Genomic DNA, 26490 nt, shown 5'->3' with positions numbered 1-26490 from the left:
TGATTTTCCAGGGTATATTGACTTTTATCTAGAGCTCTTTAAAAAATATAAACAGACACCTGAGTGGCTTAGTGATTGAGTGTCTGCCTTTGGCTCAGGTCGTGATCCCGGGGTCCTGGGATCGAGTCTCACATGGAGCTCCCTGCAAGGACCCTGCCTCTCTCTCTGCCTATGTCTCTGCCTCTCTGTGTCTCTCATGAATAAATAAATAAAATATTTTTTAAAATAATAAAAACCATAAACTATAAAGGGCAGGGTGGGGCAAGCAAGCTGTTTTGTTTGCACCATCTTTCAGTAATATTTTACTCCTCTATTCCTGTCCCCTGCACTTCCAAAGAAATCAGGGCTTATTGCATCCTTCCAGTCTTATTCATATTAAGGTCTCTGGAAAAAAATCACTTTATACTTAACGTTGAAAGAGCTCTTGAGCAAATAGTTGAAGGTTGTTCCAATCCTCAGTATATGATTTCTCTTTTCACTTCCTCATAGCAAAATAAAAGTGACCATCTCTACCCACCTCCCCAATCTGAAAAAAGTCTGATTACCCTTTGGTGAACATTTCCCAGTAGATGCTTTGTATTTCAAATATATATTACATGTCTTTTCCAACTCTTGCCTGCTATAAGAGATTTATGATTTTTAAATCTTTTCTAAAATGAAAGAATGATATTTAAATTTTTACTTCTAATTACTAGTGAACTTGAATCTGAAGGAATTATTCATTATTAACATCTTATTCTTTATCATTGCTCTATATACTTATTTTTTTCAGAGGCTGTATTTCTCTTATTGGTTTAGAAGAGTTCTTTTAAAAAATGAGAATCTTTATTCCTTAAAGTTCTATTAGTCATAACTGTTTTCACAAGCTTTTGTTACTTTTTGATTTTCTTTTATAGGTTTTGAAATCTCTTTATTAAATCTAATCAATATTTTCTCCATCTTTTTTGAAACGTAAAAAAGTCTTTCTGTCCAGAAATAGGAAAAATATTTTTCTAGATTTTACGGTCTAATTTATTTAGCTGTTAATGCTATTATTCACAAGGAATTTAATAAACGAGTATTTCAGGTTTTTGGTTGAATCATTATTCCCCTTTCCCACTTTTTTTTTTTTAAGATTTTATTTATTTATTCATGAGAGACACAGAAGGAGAAAGAGGCAGAGGCAGGCTCCATGCAGGGAGACACAGGCAGAGGGAGAAGAGATACAGGCAGAGGGAGAAGCAGGCTCCATGCAGGGAACCTAACGCAGGACTCGATCCCAGGTCTCCAGGATCACACCCTGGGCCGAAGGTGGCACTAAACCCCTGGGCTACTGGGGCTGCCCCCTTTCCCACTTTTTATGAAGTCACCTTAATCTTGTGTTTTTGTGGTACAAATTTAAATCTTTATATTACCTCTTAATTTATATTGCATTTGAAATTTTATCTCCATGGAACAAAAGTTCATGTTTTTTAAAAACATTTTATTTGAGTATAGTTGGCATTATTTAATATTTAATATTTAAATATTTAATATTTAAATTTAATATTGTTACATTAGTTTCAGGTATATAGAGTGATTCAGATTCTCTATGCTTTATGCTATACTCATCAGAAATGTAGCTACCATATGTCACCATACAACACTATTACAGTATCATTGACTGTGTTCCCTATGCTGTGCCTTTTATCTTTTATTCCAGTGATTTATTCATTTCATAACAGGAAGCCTATATCTATACTCCCCTCTCCTTCATCCATTTTGCCCGTCCCTCAATCCCCTTCCCTCTAGTAGCCACCAGTTTGTCCTCTGTATTTATAGGTCTGATTCTGCTTTCTGTTTTATTCATTTTGTTTTTTAAATTCCACATATGAATGAAATCATATGTTTTTGTCTTTCTCAGTCTGAGGAAGTATTCTAAATATTCAATTAGCATAATATGCTAAGTACTCACTTAGTATTATACTGTATAGATCCATCCGTGTTGTTGCAAATGATAAGATTTCATTCTTTTTATGACTGAGTAATATTCCATTCTATGTATATACATATACATATGTATATACATACATACGTACACACACACACACACACACACCACCTCTTCTTTACCCATTCATATATTGATGAACATTCAGCAGCTTTCATAATTTAGCTATTGTAAATAATGCTGCAATAAACATAGGGGTGCATATATCTTTCCAAATTACTGTTTTTGCATTCTTTGGGTAAATTTTCAATAATGGAATTACTGGATCATATAGTAATTCTGTTTTTAATTTTTTGAGTAACTCTCATACTTCCATAGTGCCTCCACCAGTTTTCACTCCCACCAACAATGCATATGGGTTCCTTTTTCTCTAGATTCTTGCCAACACTGGTTATTTCTTATCTTTCTGATTTTAGCCATTCTGACAGATGTAAAGTTATGTCTCATTGTGGTTTTGATTTACATTTCGCTGATGAGTGATGTTGAGCATGTCTCCACATGTCTGTTGGTCATCTGTATGTCTTCTTTGGAGAAATATCTGTTCTTCTGCCCATTTTTAATTGGATTATATATATATATTTTGGTGTTGAGTTCTTTATATGTTTTGGGTACTAACCCTTTATATCCTGACTATTTTAAATAATGCTGCAGTAAATATACGGAAATATATATCTTTTCAAATTAGTGTTTTTGTTTTCTTTGGGTAAATACCTGGTATTGGAATTACTGGATCATAGGTATGTCTATTTTAAATTTTTTGAAGAGCCTTCATACTGTCTTCCACAGTGGCTGCACCAATTTACATGCCCGCCAAAACTGCATGAGGATTCCTTTTGTTAAATGTGATTTAAGCATTGGAACATGTTAGAATGTTGTAGATTTAACTCCCTGCAATTATTGTAGACAAGAGGCTTTAAGTGTATTTCTTATATTAAAAAAGACCTAATAATAATATGATTCTGTGTGAGAAATTATGCATTAATAATAGTTACCATTTACCAAGGGTTTCTAGATATATATCTGGCATTCTACCAAGAAATTTAACTAAAACAATTTCATTTAATCCTTTTAACATACCTTTGGGTGACTTATTTTGATTACTTCTTTAGCATAAAGAAACTGAGACCCCAAAATGTAATGTAGCTTGATAAACCTCACCTAGCTAATAAGTGATAGGGTCATGATAAACTCATCTCTGGCCAGAATTTATCTTTTAAGAAAGCATTATCAAATAGAGAAATTATGCTTCTTTGCCATGAGTGGTAATATAGGTGAGTCTGTAAGGGTCAGGTACCAAGAACCTTCCCACCTTGTATCCATTTGTGGAAAAATGAGCCCAGGAACAGTGATTTTCAAAGTATACAGACAAGTCAATAAAAGCAATGATATAAAAACCTTTTATTATTTGGGATTAGCATTGAAGATACCAAAATCATAGAATGGACAGAAATAATCTTGTATTTTCAACTCAGTTCAGAAGCAGCTAAAAAAGCCTTTTAACTTCTTCACATTCTAGTACTCCTATTGGTTTTATCATTTTCTTCCATTGCAAGCCAGTTTATACTTCAACTCTCTGCCCTATGCATAAGACATAGCATCATTCCCTCCCTCACATACCTGGTTTTGACTTTAGCAGGCAAATTGACAAGGAGCTGTCGGTTCAGCAGAAAGTGATTGTTCCATTGAGGTCTTGTTTCTTAAACTGTAAGTTTCATTGATGAGAGAAAGGAGTCTTCCTACCCGGCATCTTTTGCTATCATCTCTATTTTAAGTTACTCTGGTAAGAGACTTATAGCTGTTGCTTGGTAAATACCAAAAACTTTGGTATTTAAAGCAGGAAAGGAAATTCTAGATATTTTGACATCATTAGAACTTAATACTTGTACACTAAATTGTTACCTGGAATGATATAAAAAAGGATAGCTTAATTTGCTGTGGATGGACAGACATCATAAAATCGGTTCATGTTTGTATATGTATGTGTCTGTCAATCCATATATAATAGTTTATACAAAGACATCATTTACAATGTGAATTATTTGTTATACATTTGGCCACTGTGAAGTAACTTGTTTTGTTTTCCTCTTTAAGTCAAGGCAAACCATTTGCCTAAAGATAATATAGCATTTTTTTCTCACCTTGGGTCACCCTGCCCTTTGTTGGTACGTTGGTATGTCTGTGGTTAAGATTTACACTAAATTTCATTGGGGTTTTGTTTTATAGCCCTGTCTGGGAACACTCAAAAGTAAACTAACTTTTTAGTTAATAAGCAGATTGTTATTGTATTATTGCTTGGAAAATTATTATTATTTTTTTTTGCTTGGAAAATTATGCATGAGTTAGCATCTGTGTTAATGAATTGTCTTAAAAATTCTAAATTGGTCATTCATATCATCCCTCCTTTTTTCAGTCTTTTGTTTTCCGCTTTACTATAAAGATGATTAGAACTGCACATTCTAGCTGGGACATAATTCCATATATAATTTCATACATTTTAAGTCACCAGGTAAATATTTACTCTACTTTTATGTAAAATTGACTTCACTAACAGTCACTCTTTTTCATTTCTTTCTATACTAATTTCAACTTCATCAGTAAATTAATATACATTATTCACAGTGGTAGTTTAACTTACTAACCTTGAAATTTATTTGTGTTTATTGTCAGAGGCCTGTTGGCAAATCAGACTTGACAATAATAGAGAAGGAAAGCATGGTGACCTAGGACACACTGTTCTACTGAAGTGATCTACAGTTCTTTGAATGTGTCGATTTTTTTTTTGTTTATTTGTTTTAAATTAGCCAACATACAATGCATATAGTCTTGGGTTACTTATTAATACTCTACATGTAATCTTTTAAAATTATTATTGGTACAAATAGATAATTATTTAGAATGATTTTTTTTCTTGTGCTGTTATAGTCTAAAGCAGACTGGTACAGTTCCCAAAGCACAATGTGAGCTTAAAATATGTCTGCTGAAACTATGTGTTCTGAAATAAGGAAGCTGTATTGTCATTTTGAAGCTGTTCTTACACTGCATGGTTCCCCTAATAGAAAAGAAATGTGATATTTATACTAACCTGATTCCAGTTTCTTAATAGTCTGAACTGCATATGATTTGCCCAGAGGTTTAGAATTGATTTTTAAAATTTTAGTTAGATTTTAATGAGATGTTTTCGGTGATATATATGTTTTATTAACTATATATAATCAGTGGTATGTATTAATGGTTTTAAAGACAGAGGGCATATTTCAGATCAAACATTGGTTCACAAACCCGTAAGGCACGCAGAACACATAGATGGCCAGTTGTCCTTTGTGCTTTATCTCATACTTACTGTAAGGTTGCTCATTTCTACATGTAGGGCAGTTCAAAAAATAGGCTGACCCGGAATGACCTGGTGGCCAGCACAGAATTACCATCCAGCCAGGATTCAAGCAGACTCTCAGTCCCCTCTTTACTTTCCTCCTTGTCCACTCCCCACCCCCCCACTTCACTCCTTATTACCATCTTCCTGCTCCTGCTCTCTCATCTTCTGCCTCCCCTTCCTGCATTTCCTGGTTATTTTTTTTTATCATGTTCATAAATGTCTGTTGCATCTCAACCAGTTATCTATCATACCAAGTTATTCCTGATTTTTTTAACTTCAGTATTTTCTTTATATGTGGTCTTCCATCTATTACTTAATTATGTCAGGAAAGTCTTTTGTGCGACTTGAAGAAAAGCTTTCTGATTTTAACAAATATTAATTACTGGGAAGTAAGAGAAACTCGTATCATAAAATGTTAAAGTGCAGTTACTATGTTTTAAAATTTCTGTGAAGTCATTTTTTTCTCTCATAATTAATGATAACTTTGTCAGCATTGTATGTTGGATATTTGTAATATGATAACAATCGTTTTTAACCTTTATAATAACTCTGTGAGATGGTTTTTTTTTTTTTTAATCATCCCTACTTGAAAGAGGAGGAAATGGAAATTTAGGGAGGTTAAATAATCATGCCTAAGATCACACAGTTTGAAAAGTAGATGTGTGATTGAAACCAGTTCTTGCTGAGCCTAAAAATTTTATAGCATAGTGTTATGACTTTCTTTTAAAATAAGTAATTTCAGTTTTCTACTCCTACAAATTTCTGAAAGTTTGAGAAGCAGCACACCAGTGATAGCTGCTCCCCAATGTAACAGCAGCCCAGACCACAGAGCACAGCAACACCATTCCCTACGAAGAAGACAAGGCTCTGTCAATATTTACAAACCAACGAGTAAATCTTAATTTTAGTTTATCATTCTTATCTCATTTGGTTTTTTACTTTCATAACTTTATCAAAATTTCTTTATGTGAAGACGTAACAAAACAAATACATAGAAAAGTATGTTCTTCCAAATAAGTCCAGGTGATACTCTGAAGTGTTTCTGAGGCAGGTTAAGTCTTCATCTGTAATCTATACATTCTTTGATTTCAGTTAGACTGTAACAGACTTTGTCATTAGTTATAAATCACACTGGGGTGGCATGAAGTTTTAGATCACACTCATAAAAACAGTTTTCATATTGTCTGGAGATGAGTTGCTTTTAGATTAACTTCTTACCTTTGTCTTGCTCTGCTTTTCAGGAACTTTATTAGATACTATGTGAAGAAGGAAATGGCATTTAAACAAATTTCGTTTAATCTACTTAAAGATCTTGTTTTTTAAAAGAAAATATGGAATACATGAAAACTATGGATAAAATTGATGTTTAGAATTATCTGTTAATTTTTTCCCTAACAATCCTAGCTCCATATTTGTAAGATAATTTGAAGTTATTATAGATTTTAACTGTTTGTAAAATATTATACATTTTAAAAACATTTCTACACTCAGTGTTTCTTTTAACCTTTTGCTCTGAAGCAAGGATATACATTTTATGAATGGAGAGATTAATAATAAGAGAGGGTGGGATGAAGATCCCAGAATGAAAAGCCAAATATTTTGACCTTATCAGAGTAATTTTTAAACTTGATTAGTTTATAGCATATGAAAATATAAAGAAATAAATATAATAATGTGATAACTCATCCAAGATACTAGCAGAAATAATGAATAGCAGGTGCAAGTCATTTAAGGAAAAAAAATATGAGAGTGTTACTATTGAGAAAATGTTATGAGTTTAATTTAGTTGTTTCTGAGACTGAGAAAAGAATTTAATATGATTTTAGTGGCAGAACACCTGTAGTGAGCTTGTGGAATTAGGTGGGAGTCTAGTTGAGAACCACTGAATTATCACAAAAAAATTCTTAATCAGTATATAAGGTAATAGTAATATTTTCCTAAAGGTTTTCATAAGCTGTGTTGGTATGTCAATAAAGAGTTTATAAGGAACACAGGCCAGTTTAAATAAACTACTGAATGTTGTCTCACACTATATGGGGTAAAGTGATGACAGCATGACTATGGAGAGTTATGTAAACTATGAAACAGTCATAAAAATTTGAATGGAGTGAATTTATCAAATTGGTTTTCTTTTCCCTGAGCTCTCTCTTAATTCTTCTCTTTCTCATCTGTAATGATATACTGTAGGCTTCGGCTTCTTAATGTATCCATCCATTGCAACTCCACCAGCCTATGGGTCCTTTCTCCTTTTGAGTCCCAGTGAGCTGTGAATCCACACTGCGAACATAATTTGTGATAAGCTATCCATATGGAGAATTAAAAAGATCCCTAGTCCCCTCATACTAAAAACAAACAAATTCCATGTGGAAGAAAGACTCAACTATGAAAAATAATACTTTAAAATACTTAGAAAATAATATATTTTTTATTTTAGGATAAGACAGTTCTTTCTTCAACTAGGTATAAACAGAGAAAACCATTAAAAAAGATTAATAAATTCAACAACATTAAAACGAAAAAAGTTGTGTTAATCCAAGGACACTATAAAGGTGTAAGAAAGGCTGAAAATTGGTTTAGTGTATAGAACATATTAAAGATCCTATGAATCAAGAAGAGAAGTAAACTCAGCCAGTATAAACATGAGCAGGAATTAAAAGGAAAATCCAAATAGTTAATAAACGTGAAAACTTGTTGAGCCTCATTAATAATTAGAGAAATGTAAATTAAAACTAGAGTAATACACTGTTGTATACCCACCATGTTGTTAAAAATATGTCTGAAATATACCAAATGTTGGTGTGAATATGAAGCAGCAGGAATTCTCATACACAGTTAATGGGAATGTAAATTGGTACAATAAATTGGTAAGTTGGAATTGAACCAAGAATACTCTTGCTCAACAGTTCCAGCCCTAGAAGCATATCCTATAGAAAGTCTTGCTTGTATGCCTCAGCAAATAGGTACAAGATTTTGTATTGTAGCCTTATATGTAATAGCAATACAAAAAATAGCATTATAGCAAAAACATAGAAACAAAATCTGGAAACAACTGAAAGAATTCAGAATGAGTAATTTAGGAAATAGATGTATACAGTGGAATTACCATAATAATGAAAATGAACGTATCTCAGCTACTTGTATAAATCCCCAAATCATAATGTTGAATGAAAAAAGCAAGCCACAGATAGCCACAATGAACATGATTCCAATCATACAAACTTTGATTAGGGGCAAAACTAGAATATTTCTGTGGAATCATTATCTATGTGATCAAACTGTAAGGAAAACCAAAGAGAAAGATTAAAACAGAATTGAGGGTGTTGATTTGACCTAGTAGGAAGAAGGGAGTGGGGTTCAGGGGGAAGCCTAGGGAGCCTGGTTATATAAGTGAATGATCATTAAAAATATTAAAAGTATCATTATTGACAATTATATATATTATTATTTTTCATTTCATGTGCTATACCTTCTATCCCTGTGACTTATTCATTCCTTAAGTGGGAGCCTGTATTTCCCACTCCCCTTCAGCTATTTGTCCCTTTCCTTCCCTTCCCTCTGGCAACTGTCAGTTCTCTGTATTTATAGATCTATTTCTGTTGTTTGTTTAGATCACACATATAAGTGAAATCATATTGTATTTGTCTTTCTCTGACTTATTTTACTCAGTTAAAATAGTACCTCTAGTTTCACACATATTGTCACAAATGGCAAATTCTTTTTCTTGTTTATGGCTGAATAATATTCCATTGCATATATAGGCCACATTTTCTTTATCCATTCACCTATCTATGGATACTTGGGTTGTTTTCATATCTTGGTTATTGTAAACAATGCTGTAATAAACATAGGAATGCATGTATATTTTTTAATTAGTGTTTTCATTTTCTTTGGTTTAAGTACCCAGTAGTGGAATTACTGGATTCTGTGGTAGTTTGGTTTTTCATTTTTTGAGGAAACTCCATACCGTCTTCTACAGAGGCTGCACCAGTTTGCATTCCCACCAACAGTGCACATGGGTTCCTTTTTCTCTACATCCTTGCCAGTACTGGTTATTTCATGTTTTTCTGACTTTGGCTATCCTGATAGGTAGAAGGCAATGCCTCATTGTGGTTTTGATTTGAATTTCTCTGATGATTAGTGATGTTGAGCAACTCTTCATGTGTGTTTTAGCCTCTGCACATCTTCTTTGAAAAAAATGTTGATTTAGGTCCTCTGCCCATTTTTTAATCTGATTGTTTGGGGTATGTGTGTCTATATGTATGCATATTAGCATTAAGTTGTTCAAGTTCTGTTTTTTTTTTACAAGTTCTTTATATATTTTGAATATTAACCCATTATCAGGTATATTGTTTGCAAATATCTTCTCCCATTCAGTAGGTTGCCTTCTTGTTTTGTTTGTTTCTTTCACTGAGCAAAAGCTTTTTATTTTGGAATAGTCCCAGTGGTTTATTTTTGCTTTTGTCTACCTTGCCTGAGGAGACGTATCACTGACAGGACTTTGAATCCCCCTCTCAGGTTTCTTTTTTCCTATAAGTATTACTGGAATTCCTCATGGGTTCCCACATTTGTTTACACACAGAACAGGCTGCCTCTAAGTCAACACTCTGGTGTTCTCCATGGCTGCCTTTTCTAAATCAAGGCTCCATACCACCACCATATTCACAGTCCTCCCGCTGCCTGATGAGGTAGGCTCCCTCAGTTGGGAGATGATGCTACTATGTATCATTGTGTTCTAGATATTTTTGCCACCACTGTTGATAAAGGCGATCCATCCCCAGCTACTGGTATGTTTTCCTCTCCAGACTGATTGCTTGTTTTAGACACACCAATCCTCTTTAATGCTTGCACCGTCACTGTGTACTACACTCTTCTGCAAATTGAGAAGAGGAATAGCTGCTTTCCTGCTCTTAATTATTAATTGCTCTTGTTCTGAGGACCTACAGCATTTTCACATAGGCCTTAAGCTGTTACAGGTCTTAAGGAATCATGTTTTCTGGTTTACTTCTATTCTTGTGGTATACACATGCCACTGGGGTAGGTGGATTACTGAGGGTTGCATTCACAGGGATCAAGTTATAACCAGAAGCATTATTCTCCTCTGAATCTTTGGTCTTATTGCCAAGTCTAACTCCCCACCTCATTCTTTCCCTACCAACACATTCTCAGAGGTCCCAAAATTTTCCTTTAAGAATTCTGCAGTTCTGTTGTAGCTTCAGCCCTGAGAGCAGTTGATCAATCAATCAGTTATTCTCCATCTCTTCCTCTCCCTACTCTCCTCCTCTCTCTCATACACAGATATACTACAACTCTAGATTCTCAGACATTCAGATAGGCTTACATATAACAGGACTCTTACTGTGGATTAGGTTTGCATTATTTCTGAGGTGGTTCTTGAAGCCCCAGATAAATCTGTGGTTTACTCTATAGCTGGAGAGAATTGGTGGCCCTAACATATGTATAGTCACTTGTGTCAGCATCCAAATTCTGGATCTTAATAAGAACTATAAGAAAGAAGCAGCAAGGAAAAATATACTGTATACATTATTGCATTTAAATTTCATTAAAATGAATGAGGTAGTTTTTATCTCCATTGTATGGATGATTAAATGGTGACCTTGATTATATAAATAAACAAAATACAAGTAGATGATGAAAAGTGGAGTTCTGCTGCAAAATAGGGTCACCTAATTTGAAAGCCTGTGCTCTTAATCACTAAATTAGATGCAGTGTTTCTTAACACAAATAAACTTCACTACCTTTTTTATAATGTGATTTCAGAAACTTTGAGCAGCTTTTTATTCTGAATATATCACCGAACTGTTTGTTAATTTTTTTCTGTAAGAATATAATAATTTATTTGAAAATGATGGCTTCGTGATATCATTAATTTTAATGGGAAATGTATAATTTGATGATACTCTGTTGAATTTGGTGATACTATATACTTAAGAATCCATCCTGTAAAAATTGGATATCCTGTCTACTAAACTGGAATCCTTAGAGGCTATAGTTATTTCCCTGACCAGTAAAGTCTCTTTAGTTAGCATTTGATTACTTTGTCATTAAGAAGAGTGTTAAGATTTCATGAAATATTATGATTAAGTGTAATATTTTAATACCTTCTCCCCCTGAATTGTACATGGTAAATGCTTCTGGATAATAACTAGTTTTATTTTTAAGCTTAGATTATTTTGTAGAATAATTTGGGAAAGAATGAGAGTGTTCAAAATTCAACGAGAAGAAACATGAATCTTTATTGTCACATTGTAATAGAAAAATGAAATCACATTAATGTTTATCCACAGTAGAAAAGATAAATAAGTATATACATAAATAGCTGAATAGTTATATAGTTAAATGAATGCATTTAAATAAATTCGAGCTGTGTTTATCAACATGGATTAATCGTTAAAACGTTGAACACAGCAAGTAAGTTAGTGATGGATACATGAGTTTATAATATTTATAGATTTGTAGGGGCATCTGGGTGGCTCAGTCAGTTAAGTGTCCAGCTCTTGATTTTGGCTCAGATCATGATCTCAGGATCATGAAATAGAGCCTTGCACTAGGCTTTGTACTGTGTGGAGTCTTCTGGAGATTTTCTCTGTCCCTCTCCCCCTACCCTGGTCACGTTCACACTCACACACATACTCTCTCTCTCTCTCAAATATATAAATAAAATGTTAAAAAGAAAATGTGTAAAAATTCTACAAAATGGTATAAGTGATTTATGGGAACACACACATCAAAATATGACTGACAATGATAAATAGCACAATCAAGGTAGCGATTATCTGTAAAAGGAGGAGGAGGGTGTATGAGATTGGGATTGATGCACAGGAGTTGTATCTGTAATGTATCCTTCCTTAATTGTGATGATATCTTTGTGGTGCTAATTATAAGTTCTCTATCCTTTTGGCATTACTAAAAAGCCTGAGCAAAAAAAAAAAAAAATTTTGACATTGGGATAGCATGTAAAAATCAATATGCTCCTCAAATAAATAACTTCATTTTCTTATTTAGTAAAAAAAAATTAAATAATAAAAAGCTGAAAGAAGGAAGAAGACAAAAAATGTGGACCACATGCTTTTCCCTTTCTTTCTTTTTTAAACATTTTATTTATTTGTTCATGAGAAATATAGAGGGAGAAGCAGAGGCATAGACAGAGGGAGTAGCAGGCTCCCTGCAGGGAGCCTGATGCTGGACTTGATCCCAGCACCCTGGGATCACAACCAGAGCCAAAGGCAGACGCTCAACCACTGAGCCACCCAGGTGCCCCTTCCCTTTCTATTACACTCCATTATGCTGCTGCACACTCCACAAATGGCTTCTTAAATGTCATGTTTTCTCAGTTCCCTGAAGCCAACTTCACTGTATTATTAACTTTTTGGAGAAGGAGAAATTCTACTGTATTTATATATATATATATATATATATATATATATATATATATATATATATACACATATATATATATATGCATTACAATGATATTTGTGCACTTTAAGATTCTAGTATGTGTAATGCATTAATGTTACATATGTGTATGAATATAAATTGAGAAAGAATAAATGGTCTTTTCCCAAACTCTTGCTGGAGCAGTTGCTACCTACCCAATAAAACTTGAATTTGCGACAAACCTTCATACTTCAGTGGAACCAGGCATATTTTTCTTAGTATACATTAAGTTAGGATGGGTTTATAAAAAAGTTATTTGTCAGCCACTGCACTATTTGGTTGAAAACTGTCTAGGTTGCTGTATTACCAACATATGTATTTCGTTATGTGTCAGATTTTTCCTCTGTGACCTGATTACTTGAATACCCCCAAACAATCCAGTTTTTGTACGAGAACATAATGTTGTACCTGCAGTTTCAGCTGCATTTTCTTTCATTCTAAGGTGAATATTCTATTCTACATATTACTATTTATCTTATAATGCATATTTATATGTTTAATGCAGTAGAATCTTTTTTCTAAAAGAAGGCGTATAGTATATTGAAGTTGACTTCGTGGAAATGAAAAAAATATGATATTTAAGAAGCATTTGTGGAGTATGTGACAGGTTCAAGCATCAGTTTCAAGATAATCTCATTCTCTACTTTGATAATCTATCTGAGGCAGGCTTAGTAGTTTGCTAAGAGCTGAAGGGGATAGGCTCTGATGTTAGAGAGCCTGAGCTCTGAGCCTGCCTTCACCTCCAAGGAACTGTATGAACTTTTAACAAATTTGTTAACCTTCTGGCCTTTAATTTCATCATTTGTAAAATGGGATTTTTCACTTAAGAGGAGTCGCTCTGTCAGTGTGGATGGCTAAAGCTAAACAGGAGCTGGGAAACTAGGGAAACTAGGCACAGCCCTCATGTATTCAGGTAAATTGAGACCTAATAAACTGAAGACAGAGGCAAAGGGCTGGAAGATAGGGAAACAAATTTTAAGACTTAAAAAATGTAAGTCAAACAGTTTGAGAGCCAAAGAGAAGGAATCCTGATGGGTGTTTTCATGTCTGGCTTGGCCAATTGGATGGACACTGGTACAGTTGTTAAGATAGAAATATAGGAAGAGCCCACTTTAGAGGAGGGATGACTACTTTATATTTACATCTCCACGTGTAAGTGTAGCTATATCAGACCAAGAATACTATACTCATTGTCTTTCCTGCTGCTGTTAACTCTGTTGCTGTCGCTCTGTGGCTGTCACTGCTGAATACTGTTGACATATGTTCCAGGGGTTGTCTGTTCATTGGTGTGTTTTCTGCTCCTGCTGGATAGATCCTTGCTTTCCTTGAAGTGGTATACTTTCTGTTCCATCCTTCATATCCAATATATTAGAACCAGTTCTCTCAAATAACTAACTCCATTGTCTAGGACCTGATTATGATTATTTTCCCCTTTCTTTTTAGTGTCTTGGTATCCTTTGCATTCAGAATCATCTCAGTTTATGTATTTAAAAAAATCCAATAATGTGGAATTTCAAAGAGAATGGATTTGGGAGTCTCAGTTCCATGGAAACTATGTGGTCCATATAAAGATCTGTCCTGGGGGCACTTGGGTGGGTCAGTGGTTGAACATCTGCCTTTGGCTCAGAGCATGATCCGGGGTTTTGAGATCCGAGTCCTACATCAGGCTCTCTGCAGGGAACCTGCTTCTCCCTCAGCCTGTGTCTCTGCCTGTCTCTCTGTGTCTCTCATCGTAAAAAGATGTTTGGCTTTTTTCTTAGACTAGCTCTAATCTACAGAGAATTGGAATAATCTTCATTAGGCAACCAAGAGTTCTATAAGACTTAATTCAGAGCAATATTATATCCTTATCTTATGTCTTATAGTAAGAAAACCACTCAAATGTTCTTTAATAACTAATGAAGATTTGTTTCAGGTAAGTTTTGGTGTCTACATAGATCAAAGATGTGTTAGGCTTATAATGTACTATGTGATCAAGTACTAGAATCACCCTTATCAAGCATCAGAGTGTACTATATATGTTTAATTTCTCAAATTCTGGATATATGCTTTCCATATTTTAGGAATTACATTTGCAAGTAACAGAAACTAGAAATAATGAAGTTCAGGAGTGGGCAGTCTAGGGAGGGTATGGCCATTCCATAGACATCAGGGATCTAGTCTCTTTCTAATTTTCTGTCCCACTAACCTAGTATGTGACTTCATCTTCAAAGACACATTATGGCTTTTAGTAGCTATTGTTCTAGCTATCATGTCCAATTTCGAGGCTGCAGGTGAAAGGTGGAGGTGAGAGACATCGTATGAACAAATCTCCTAGTCAGGTCAGGTACTTTCTTGTAAGCAGCAATTCAAGCTGTCTCATCTCTGGTTATATTTCATGGCTAGCTTTTCATCAAATGACCACACCATGGTCATTTAGCTACATATATTGCTGCCCTGAGAAACCAGGATTGTGTTGCCATGGAATAAGGGAAGAATGGGTAATGGGTGAGGAGTAGCCTTCTTTGCCTTATATATTATACTTAAGATGGTAGAAGTATTTCATAAATAAGTAGAATAATGGACAGTGCTCTTTGGTCAAAAATTTTAGGTGCAAGTGCCCCATTCAGAAATGTCCCTGATAGAAACCTTTAATGTTTGAAAATGAAAAAAAATATATTTTGTTATTCATAACACATTAGGTTAAAACGGATGGCTCCATGAAGAAATTTGAGTGATTATTCCCAGGAATATGTTAGACAATTGAAGAACTTAAGGGGTGAACTAAAGAAGTCTCTTTCTGGATATACAGATCTATCTAGAACCTTAGGTCTATCATAGGAAAAATATATGTTTTAAGCAAAAAAAAAAGACTAAGACAGTAATTTGTCTAAGGTCACAAGTGAATAAACTGTGAATTATTTCAATAATTTACAATGTTATAAAAAATTGGTTCTTGATATATTTGATTCATTCCTTGTCGTAAGCATAACTACTTGGCCCAGCCTTTAGATACTTTGATATGACTGTACCTATGCTGCTTCTAATTAATATTGATTTTGAATTAATATAAGCATGGAAAAGTTATTTTTGGTGCTTTTCCAGCTGTGTAAATATCCTTATTGCATAAACAGACTAAATTTAATCACAGAATTTACTGTGCTGGCAGGATTTACAACTTCATTGTGGACCCAATGTCTTAAACATCTGTCCTTCATTTACTATATCTTAAATGTAAACTTTTATAACACAGGCCAAATTTTAAGTATTTACACAAAGACACCCTAATATAATAGTACTTGGAAGAAGGAACAAAATTTCTGAGAAATGAGTTTAAAACGTAGCACAGTTTGGGCTAGTCATGAAGTCTCTCTCCCATAAAAACAAATAGGAGCCTCCCAGAAATAAGTTAAGAAAGCATTTTTAAAAGATCTTATTTATGTATTTATTTATTTGAGACAGAGAGATAGTGAGAGAGAGCAAGAGTGGGGAGGAGAGGGAGAAGCAGGCTCCCCATGAGCAGGGAGCCCAATGTTGGGCTCAATGCCGGGACCCTGGGATCATGACCTGAGATGAAACCAGACACTTAACCGACTGAGCCATTGAGGCACCCCACGAAAGCATTTTTAAAAGAGCTTCTGGAAGATTAAACTCTATAATAAGATTGAAAATGTTGAAATCATTTTTTTTTTAAGGAAGAGAGTTGTTTTTAAAAGTGTCTTTGTCTTCTTTATGTAACATTTTCATTAAATAACTAGTTCTTACTGACAAAAATATTGTGTGGCCTTTAAGGTGGATTGGGAGGATGTACAAAATAGAGAAACAGATTTAGTAAATATGACTTTCAAAAGTTATTTTTCCCACCAGACAATGACTCTATATCTGTCCAATTTGATTATGTAAAAGTTGTAGTATTTTATTTTTATAGTTAATTCTTTAGTTTGGGCCCTGCAAGGCTAGTTCCTCATGTATTTCCTCCAACTGATTTAATTTCAGATAAAATTATTTTTATCTGATTTTCCTTTGAGAAACTACGGATATTTGCTTCCTTGGCTGACTTACAGGTACGGGTGAGTACTAAAGGACCCACATGAATAAGCCTTACATGTGAGAGCCCACCCCATGCAGAGATGCCTCCCAGGCTAGTATTTGTGTTCTGGAAAAGGTTGACTTGCATGGGAAAACAGGTATTGAGACTGCTGTGCTTGTCGAGATTTACATATTTCTTCCCCTTATATACATTGGAGCAAACAATGTTATGAAAGATAAAGAAAATTAGTAAATTTCTGTAACAATATTACTGATACATGAGGATAAAAGAAAATTGTAAAGAAATGATGAATTAGAAAGAAAAATATTGTGTGAAGTCATTGACCTACATGGTATATAGTTGTTTCTTTTACCTGTTATTTTATTTACAAAATTAGCATTGTATTGTGCTGTTTATATATTTGCTTTAGGTATGTATGCATTATCTTTCTTGATGAGATTATAGTTTTTCTCTGGAAACTACTATCTCTTTTTTGGGATGTCCTGTAGCATCTTAGAGTCATGTTAGACACTTATAAACCTAAAAGAAAGATCTTTACCTGGATTTGGGTGGCAAGTTTGATTAGTAGTGGATACTTCATGCAGTGTTTTGAGGATTATGAGGCTGTATCTGTGTAGAAAAAAATATAGTGATAAATTAGGTCAGGGACTCTGTTTTATATATTGCTTAGAGTGGTACTTGACAGGTTGTAAGTACTAAATAAATATTTGTTCAATGAATGAGTAAATCACTCTGCTATAGTTGAGAGATCAAGTACGATGGCAGTGTATTTTGCTATTTGCTATTCTGTTACTAAATTAACTCTAAAATCCCTTTTAATTCTAGAATCTGTGATTAGTATAAATATTTGTAAATTCAGCAAATATTGTATTGGCATCCTAATTCAAAAGCTGAACTATCTTATAATTGTAGGATCTACCCAAGAAATGTAGAGTCAAGCCTGTTAAAAATAAGTAACTTAATAAAGACAGGGTTCAATTACCATGATTTAAGAAACAATGAAAAAAAATAACTTTGATTTAATTTCAGTTTTTTAGAGTTGAAAGTTCATTAATGGCTTGGGAATGATTAAATCCTCTTTTATAGAGGGTAAGGTCATACTTGACCATTTATCATTATGACATCAAAATTCTAAAATGGACTTTATGCTTCTTTAATCTCAATCTTTTATACTAAAGTAAATTCCTGGAAATTAAGTGATTAGAATTTTAGATTTTTTTTTTTTTTACTACCAGGGTTAATTAATACTCAGATCACTTGATTTCATATTGATGCCTCTTTGAAATGTTAGTATGTCCCAATGATGTTTTCCCTGAAATACTAGTTAGGGGAGATACTCTGCCAAGAACAAAATGGTTCTGTACCCCATGTAGTGTCCTCCGAAAGAGCATGAAGTGGGAGGTGAGGTGGGGGCGAGAGGATGTTGATTTGTTCTAGTGGGCTTCTTAATACTTGAGTAGGGGCAGCCAGAATAGTGGCCCTCAAATAATAGTGCAAGGACCCCTGGGAGATCTCTTAGAAACTTTTAGGACATTTTCACATACATAACTATTTTGATACATTTTAAGACATTATTTGTCTTTTCCACTGGGCTGACTTACTTTTTTATTTGCTCTAGTGGTTCAAAAGTAATGGTAGGAAAACTGTGCTAGTACCTTAGCACCAACCAGGATAGTGGCATCAGGCATACTAGTCACCATTGTGTTCTTCATTGTCACACACTTGAAGAAGAAAAGTGAATATTTAACTTAAAAATGCCCTTTATAGGGGATCCCTGGGTGGCGCAGCGGTTTGGCGCCTGCCTTTGGCCCAGGGCACGATCCTGGAGACCCGGGATCGAATCCCACGTCGGGCTCCCGGTGCATGGAGCCTGCTTCTCCCTCTGCCTGTGTCTCTGCCTCTCTCTCTCTCTCTGTGACTATCATAAATAAATAAAAATTTAAAAAAATATTAAAAAAATGCCCTTTATAAAATAGTAAAAATTACCCATTTATTAAATCTCTCAACCCTTAAGTACGAGGTTTTTTAATATTCTGTGTGAGGAAATGGAAGTGTGCTTCATCCTTCTGTTGCACACTGAAAGGCAGTGGTTTCACTCAAGGAATTGATGCTAAACCAGTTTCTTTTTAATGGACATTCATCTTTAATTGAAAGAGTGACTGACAAAATAAGACAGTTTAGACAAACTATGGCAATTTGGTGGATACATTTTTGAAAACGAAGTGGGCCTATTAAGGAAAATAATTGACAGTATTTGTGCTGGTGATAAAATATGAGCTTTTAAGTAAAAATTCAAATAAAAATTTAAATTTTGGAGGATTTGTAATTGCTGCCATGAGGCTTGAGAGTATCCAAATATTTAAAAGCTTTTTTGATGACATTGGCATGGATATTAGCAGATGTCACTTTTTATGTCATCATCTAAGGAAATGTGTTAATATTTGCAAATTCTGTATGAGTCCAAGAACTGATATTTATATTTTCCAAATGATTAATGCATGATGTTATACAATTATGTATGGATAAAAGATCTATTCAAAGTACAAGGTAGTAGAATGTATTTTAGTGTAATAGAATATAAATATTTCATTGTTATGGTTCAGATTCTACTTTACAACTAAATTTTAAGATACTACCTCATATTGAGTTTTGGTGTAGTACTAACGAAGGCTAATAACCACATTATCTGAAAAGGCTAGTAAAGTATTTCCCCCTTTTTCATTTCCTCTCTGTGGGAGAGAGGATTGTCTTCACATACTTCAATCAAAACAATGTATGACAACATATTAAATCCAGAAGTAGAGTTAAGAATCTTACTATCTTGTAAGCCAGACTTCTCACTAAATTATTTTTATTTGAAGAAACATGATTACTTTTTATGAAAGCTATGTTTATGTTTATAGTGACATATAGTAGATTTATTAATATTATTTTAAAATGAATATTTTATAAGCTTCATTTTCAATTTTTAATAAGGTAAAAAAACAACAAAGCAGACAGAAAAAAAAAAGTGTTCTCTTAGGTCCTTAATGCTTTTTGAGAAGGTAAAGGAATCCTGAGAACAAAATGTTTAATGCCACTTCTCTCAACTCTAGGTTAGAATAGGTGCCTCTCTGCCTAACTTTAGAGTGTTATCCCTTAACATATTAACATTTTCTCAATAGAATTGTTGTCATTTCATTTTTTCACTTACTGATACAGTCAACAAATAATTATTGTGTCCGTTCTGTTTAAATTAACCTGATACGCTGTTAACTAATTGGTCTTGGCCATCTTTTGGGCCTAGGACTCTACAGTCTGATTCTTTGGGAAGAGTTCTAGGGTCACAATTACACAGAGTGTGATCTAAAAGGAGGGGTTGTAAGGTCCAGAGAGGCCTATCCTGTAGTCCTGTTGGTACTATGGATTCCTTCTAGTGTGTGGGGCATGCAGCCAAAAAGACTAGAGCTGGTACCATTTCTTTTTTATTTATTTTTATTATTTATTTATTTATTTATTTATTTATTTATTTATTTATTTATTTATTTATTTTTTGCTGGTATGTTTCAAGTACAGTCCTCAAGACAGTAATGTTGGTTTGTCCATATCTAAGGGTAATGCTGGTGTGGGCCGTATAATGTTTGTGTTAGAACTTCCAGATGTGTGTCTTAAAACTGCAAATTTTAGACTGCATCACAGACCTAATGAATAGAGAGCAGTATGGTGCACAGATAGGTGTTGGCAGTGTTGCCAGTCACAGGTAATGTTTTTTTTTTTTAAAGATTTATTTATTTATGATAGACATAGAGAGAGAGAAAGGCAGAGACACAGGAGGAGGGAGAGGCAGGCTCCATGCTAGGAGCCCGATGTGGGACTCAATCCCGGGTCTCCAGGATTGTGCCCTGGGCCAAAGGCAGGCACTAAACCACTAAGCCACCCAGAGATTCCCCACAGGTAATGTTTTGAAGGTGTTTTGGGGGCAGACATTTGAGTTTCTGCTTAGCATCAATATTTCATTGTGGCTATTTTTTTTTAAAAAAAATCTTTCTGTAAACATTTGATCTAATTTAATTCTCTCAGCAAGTCTTGGAGGTTGATATTCCCATGTTTCAGAATATATTCTGTGAGTGCCTGAGTGGCTCAGTGGTTGAGCGCCTGCCTTGGGCCGGGTGGTGATCCTGGGCTTCTGGGATCAAGTCCTGTGTGGGCCTCCCTGTGGGGAGCCTGCTTCTCCCTTTGCTGGTGTCTCTGGCACTCTCTCTTTGTGTCTCATAAATAAATGAAATGAATAAATAGAAATCTAAAAAAAAATTGCAAAAATATCAGAATGTATTCTGTAATGCCATTGGGGAATTTGAGTCTTGAAATGGCCAGGTTTCAAAGTTTTATTCATCAGTATTTGCAAATAGTATTCTTAAAGATTAGATGTACTTATGTCTACATCAAAGAGAAAAATATTGTGGTGAAATGGATAAGCAAATATAGAAGGCTTCTATGAGGAGAAATCTTTTCTAAATTTTGAAGAAAATCCTATCTTTTCAATAAAATACATTTATATTAAAACAAATTTTATTCTACAACTGGAATACTCAATGATGAAGTATAAAATAGTTATTAAAAATGCGTGTTAGTAACTTTACATGTAGCAATGTAGCAATGTAATAATGTTTGCAGTTTAGTTTTGATAATTTGCATTTGCATGCTTTTCTCAAAAATAATTTTAGGTTTCTAGAATAATAATACTGTCTACAGAGAAGTTACAGATCAAGATGGGAATTGTATAGAAACACCTATATTGTTTTTGGAAAGTATTGTCTAAAAAGAGTGAATGATTAAATTTAAAAGTTACTAATAATTGTTCCATAAAACCAATAATGAAGTCATTTACTCTACTCACTTAAAAAAAAATGTGGTCTCAGACCTGTAAAGTGCTATTTAGTAGCAGGGATGGGAGGGTGGTGCTAGTTACTGCTAACCATACAGTACTCTAGTTGTTTCCCACAGTTAGCATTAACTACCACAGATTTGTAATTTATAATGTGAAAGTATTTTAGTCACTGGGATTACCTGGATTATTGAGTATTTTGCATCTCTGTGAAATACTGAATGGCCACTTGTTCATGGAATCAGATGAACTTTTTGGGCAGCTGCCTTGGGAATTATTTCATACAACTGAAATGTCTTCCTAATGACACTGTTGTTTTCTTTTAAAAAGAAATAGCCTAGGATTCAATTTTGGCTTCCATAGACAAATCAACATAGTATGGTTAAGAAACGGGGCACGAACTGGAAGAGTTAATCTTTAAATTCAGCTTGAGCTGTGTTTACTGATCCTTTTCTGCTTCTTGTTAATTGGCACCTCAAACTCCATACTAATTAATGGGAGAGCAAGGGGCAGGTGGCGCCGTTTTATTTTGATAATCCTTGTCAGCAATGTCTGTGTAATCTTTTTGTTTAATTATAATGAATGTGCATTTGGGGTGCATGAACTTTCAACAGTTTTTTCACTGAAAGTTCACTGGTCAAGGACAGTTTTGCAACTGTTTCAGACAGTTTGAGACTCTACTACATAATACATACAAAGACAGTTGTAGTTAGCATTTTAGTTGTTAATTCACACCAATGGAAGTCACTAATAGAGGTGCTATGTGCCTCTTTAAAACTAGACAGGTATAACTCTATCCAGAGAAATTTAAAAAATCTGCGCTTCTTTTAATTGTGTTTGGAGTAAGGGTAAAAATTTTTGTTTAAATAAGGACATTTAATGTTAAGAGTACTTAATGGATGAAAATATTAGAGTAATGTTTTCTCTGGAAAGAAGAGCCTAGGCAGGAAGTCAAAATAAATGGACCTGATTTACTTAAGAATTTGCAAGTTTTAGCTGTGAAATGACTAGATAAATGATTCTGTTGGAAAGTAGGTACCTATTAGAAAATGTGTATTTTGCTCATTTCCATTTTAAAAAGACTTGTTTTTACTGTTTTTGCTTTCAAGTGTAAAGATGGGTTTAGGTAAAATAAATTCAGAATGGTTTTGAAATTTGGGGACAAGTCTTAAAATTGTGTTCCAAGCAACGTATTACTTATTTGGGGGAAGTGGGAGAAAAGGAGGAGGAAGAAGTCAGAAAACACCTCCTTGGCTGTTAATACCTTGAAACTTAGTGGAAAGGAAATAACACCCAATTTATACGAACTCCAATGTAAACAAACAGGAGCTATGATAGGAAATAGCACTAGGGCCAATTTATAAGACTTGGTCCATGTTCATTTTTCAGATAAAACTTCCTGTACTTACTCCTTGCCATTTTGGGCTAGACCAAAACCAAAATAAATCTTCCTCAAACAGTGTAAGGAAACATTTTAATTGGGTGATATTTTCGGAAAATCAGAAATAGTTATTTCCACTATTGGTACCTTGATAAAATTTAATATGTTATTTAAAAATGTAAATTTTTATGAACTTGGATGTTAATTATATACCTATAGTTTAATAATAATAACGTTTTGATTATAATATTTTTGTACCTAAGCAGAGAATCCTGACTTAATTTAAATTACAAATTAAAATGAAAACCCAAATCTGTGGTCCTCACTTAAATCTGTGGTTCTCAACCTCGAGGAGGGGAACATATAGCAATGTCCACTGATGTGTTTGATCTTTACCCTTGGGAGAAGGTGCTACTGGCATCTAAGTGAGAGGACATGATGGATGCTGGTAAACATGCTAAAATGCACAGGACAGTCCCATACAAAAAGCATTATTTGGCCCAAAGTGGGCCAAATATTGCTGGGAAGTGAGAAACTTGCCCTACCTACGTGATGCCTTCTGCTGGTAAAATATAATAATGGTAAATACTGATTTATTTATAATCATTGGATTGTAAAAATACTGGAAACTTCCTGAAGAAACACTAGAATTAAAGAACGATCATATGTCAGTATGTAAGTCATGGGGTATATGGGATTAACAAATATGTAACACATTTCTAATTTTATTTTGTTCTTTCCCTTTCAAATAATAAATTATTTCTATTTGAAATAATAAGAATTTGAGCAGCCTGGGTGGCTCAGCGGTTTAGGCGCCTGCCTTTGGCCCAGGGCATGATCCTTGAGTCCCGGGATTGAGTCCCACATCGGGCTCCCTACATGGGGCCTGCTTCCTCTGCATGTGTCTCTGCCTGTGTGTGTGTGTCTATCATGAATAAATAAATAAAATCTTTAAAAAAAGACAAAAAAATAATAAGAATTATTAGGATACTAAGTGATTCACTAAGTAAGAATACTAAATGATTCACTATGAGAGGGGATGGTTAATAAACTAAACGGCTAATGAAAATGTAATCACTTTACAATATGTACATATATAAAAGTGTTATGTTGTACACCTTAAACTAATACAACATTATGTTGATTTTAGCTCAGTAAAACAGAGGACAAAAGTGACTCACTTTTTGGGGGAATAGTTTGAAATATCAGGAGACAGAGCAGTTACAAATTCTTTGTAGGTTTTTCTCTCAGTATTCACAATATATATTCAAAATAGAAGAAAGTGCAGTACTTACTTGACCTGAGAAGAATGCTTTGTGGGCTGTTCAGGTAATATTTGCCATATTGCATGCTGTTGTGCTTATGAAGCCTATGACTCCCTTCATGTGGAATAGCTATTTGTCAGAAATTCTTGAAAAGATTTTACCTAGCAGCTAAAGTCAGGCCTCAGTTCATCTAATTTGAAAAGCTTTTCCTCATCTTTTATTCCTATGTGATTTTTGTTACCCACGATCAGTAGAAAAAAATTTCAAACCAGGCACTTATTATAAAAATAATAACTTGATTCCAAATTAAATAGTTTAAGTTTCATCTGCTCATTATTTTTATTTCATGACATTAATACAACTAAGTGTATGCTGAGTAGTATATACCAAATGCCCATTTTTGGTTCTGCGATTCTTCATTTGTCTACCAAAAGTTGTTCTCAGTTCTTGTCGACTTCCTTATAGGACAGATATACTATGTAAAAATTTAAAGTTATATAATATCTTTTTAAAAAGATTTAAAAAAAATTTTTCATGAGACACACAGAGAGAGGCAGAGGCATAGGCAGAGGGAGAAGCAGGCTCCATACAGGGAGCCCGACGTGGGACTTGATCCCGGGTCTCCAGGATCACGTTCTGAGCTAAAGGCAGACATGCTTAACCACTGAGCCACCCAGGTGTCCCAAGTTATATAATATACATGCTGGATATCTAAATGATGGAGCATAGGGATCCCTGGGTGGAGCAGCGGTTTGGCGCCTGCCTTTGGCCCAGGGCACGATCCTGGAGATCCAGGATCGAATCCCACGTCGGGCTCCCGGTGCATGGAGCCTGCTTCTCCCTCTGCCCGTGTCTCTGCCTCTCTCTCTATCTCTCTGTGACTATCATAAATAAATAAAAATTAAAAAAAAAATAAATAAATGATGGAGCATAAAAATGTTTCTGAAACCACCACAGTACCTAAGAAATTTAGCATTAAACATTGTTAGTGCTGTTTGAATAGTGGCTAAAATAGACATATTTGCATTTTGAATTGGTCTATTCTCAGATATTGGTAAAGCATGTTATTTTGAAAGAGCTTGGTGGAAAATATGTACTGAATATATCAGAAGTGAGAAAGATTTCAGTTAACATAAATATCCCCCCAAAATAGCCTTCTAAATAAATGAAAAATAACCTGTTTGAAACACACTTCAGTAATTTTTTTCTTTCTTTTTTTAATGTCTTATTCCCTGGGAGAGAAGAAATGGGACAGGCACTGAGACCCACAGTGCTGTTAGGAACTTGCTGGATGGCAGGAGGCTTTGTCCACAGAAACATGAAGGCTCATTCAGCTCCGTCACTGCAGTATATTTTATAAGGAAATCTGTGTCTAAAAATAGATGCTGAATATAACTTCTCTTAGAGCCCAGGGCCATATGGTTGTTAAAGGGCCACTTTGTTTTATTGGAAAGAAAATATGAAAACTCCCCATTTGGAGGCAAGTCTAAGTAGTGGCTGTTAGAAAATGTCTTTTTGTGCACTGTTATTAGTAGGTAAATGTTTCAAAACAGATGTATTTTCTAAGCACATTGATTAAGAAACTACCTCAATCGGCATTTCTCATATTTTATCATGGTGTACTTCTTTTTTTTTTCTGAATGATAGAAGCAATTATATATCATCATTGACCAACTTGTTTTTGTTCCTATGAATTTTGACAGATGTTTTAATATTTGAAACAAAATATGAAATCGAAGAAAATTGTACTGAAGTTCCAGGTGAGCTTTGCTATTTATTCTTTAGAAAGTCACATGATGGGAACCCTGGGTGGTGCAGCGGTTTAGCGCCTTCCTTTGGCCCAGGGCGCAATCCTGGAGACCCGGAATCGAGTCCCACGTCGGGCTCCCGGTGCATGGAGCCTGCTTCTCCCTCTGCCTGTGTCTCTGCCCCCCCCCTCTCTCTGTGTGACTATCATAAATAAATAAAAATTAAAAAAATTAAAAAAAAGAAAGTCACATGATGTGCCTAGTCCAGAGTTTATGTTCTATTCTGTGACAAGAAAACATATTTATTTCTGTGATGTTTATAAGCACATGAACCTACACAGTCCATTTATTTATTTTTTAAAAAAATATTTTATATTACTTATATAGAGAGAGGGAATGTGT

At 34.4% G+C, this 26490-nt stretch overlaps 1 protein-coding gene across 10 annotated transcripts in view; it reads left to right on the top strand.

Annotated features, from left to right (window-relative positions):
* BMPR1B (bone morphogenetic protein receptor type 1B) overlaps window positions 1–26490 on the top strand; it is a 399506-nt gene that overhangs the window by 239816 nt on the left and 133200 nt on the right. The window contains exon 1 of one of the 10 annotated variants that reach the window (XM_072755614.1): window positions 26044–26100. The exons of 8 other annotated variants lie outside the window; for them this stretch is intronic. The gene's annotated coding sequence lies outside the window, so the exon portion shown is untranslated. Of the gene's footprint in view, window positions 1–26043; window positions 26101–26490 lie in introns of those variants that run through there. One more of the 10 variants, XM_072755619.1, reaches the window with a different exon arrangement.

This window comes from Vulpes vulpes, chromosome 4, assembly GCF_048418805.1.
Source record: "Vulpes vulpes isolate BD-2025 chromosome 4, VulVul3, whole genome shotgun sequence".
Lineage (NCBI taxonomy): Eukaryota > Metazoa > Chordata > Mammalia > Carnivora > Canidae > Vulpes > Vulpes vulpes.
This window is presented reverse-complemented; position numbering and strand designations above follow the sequence as displayed.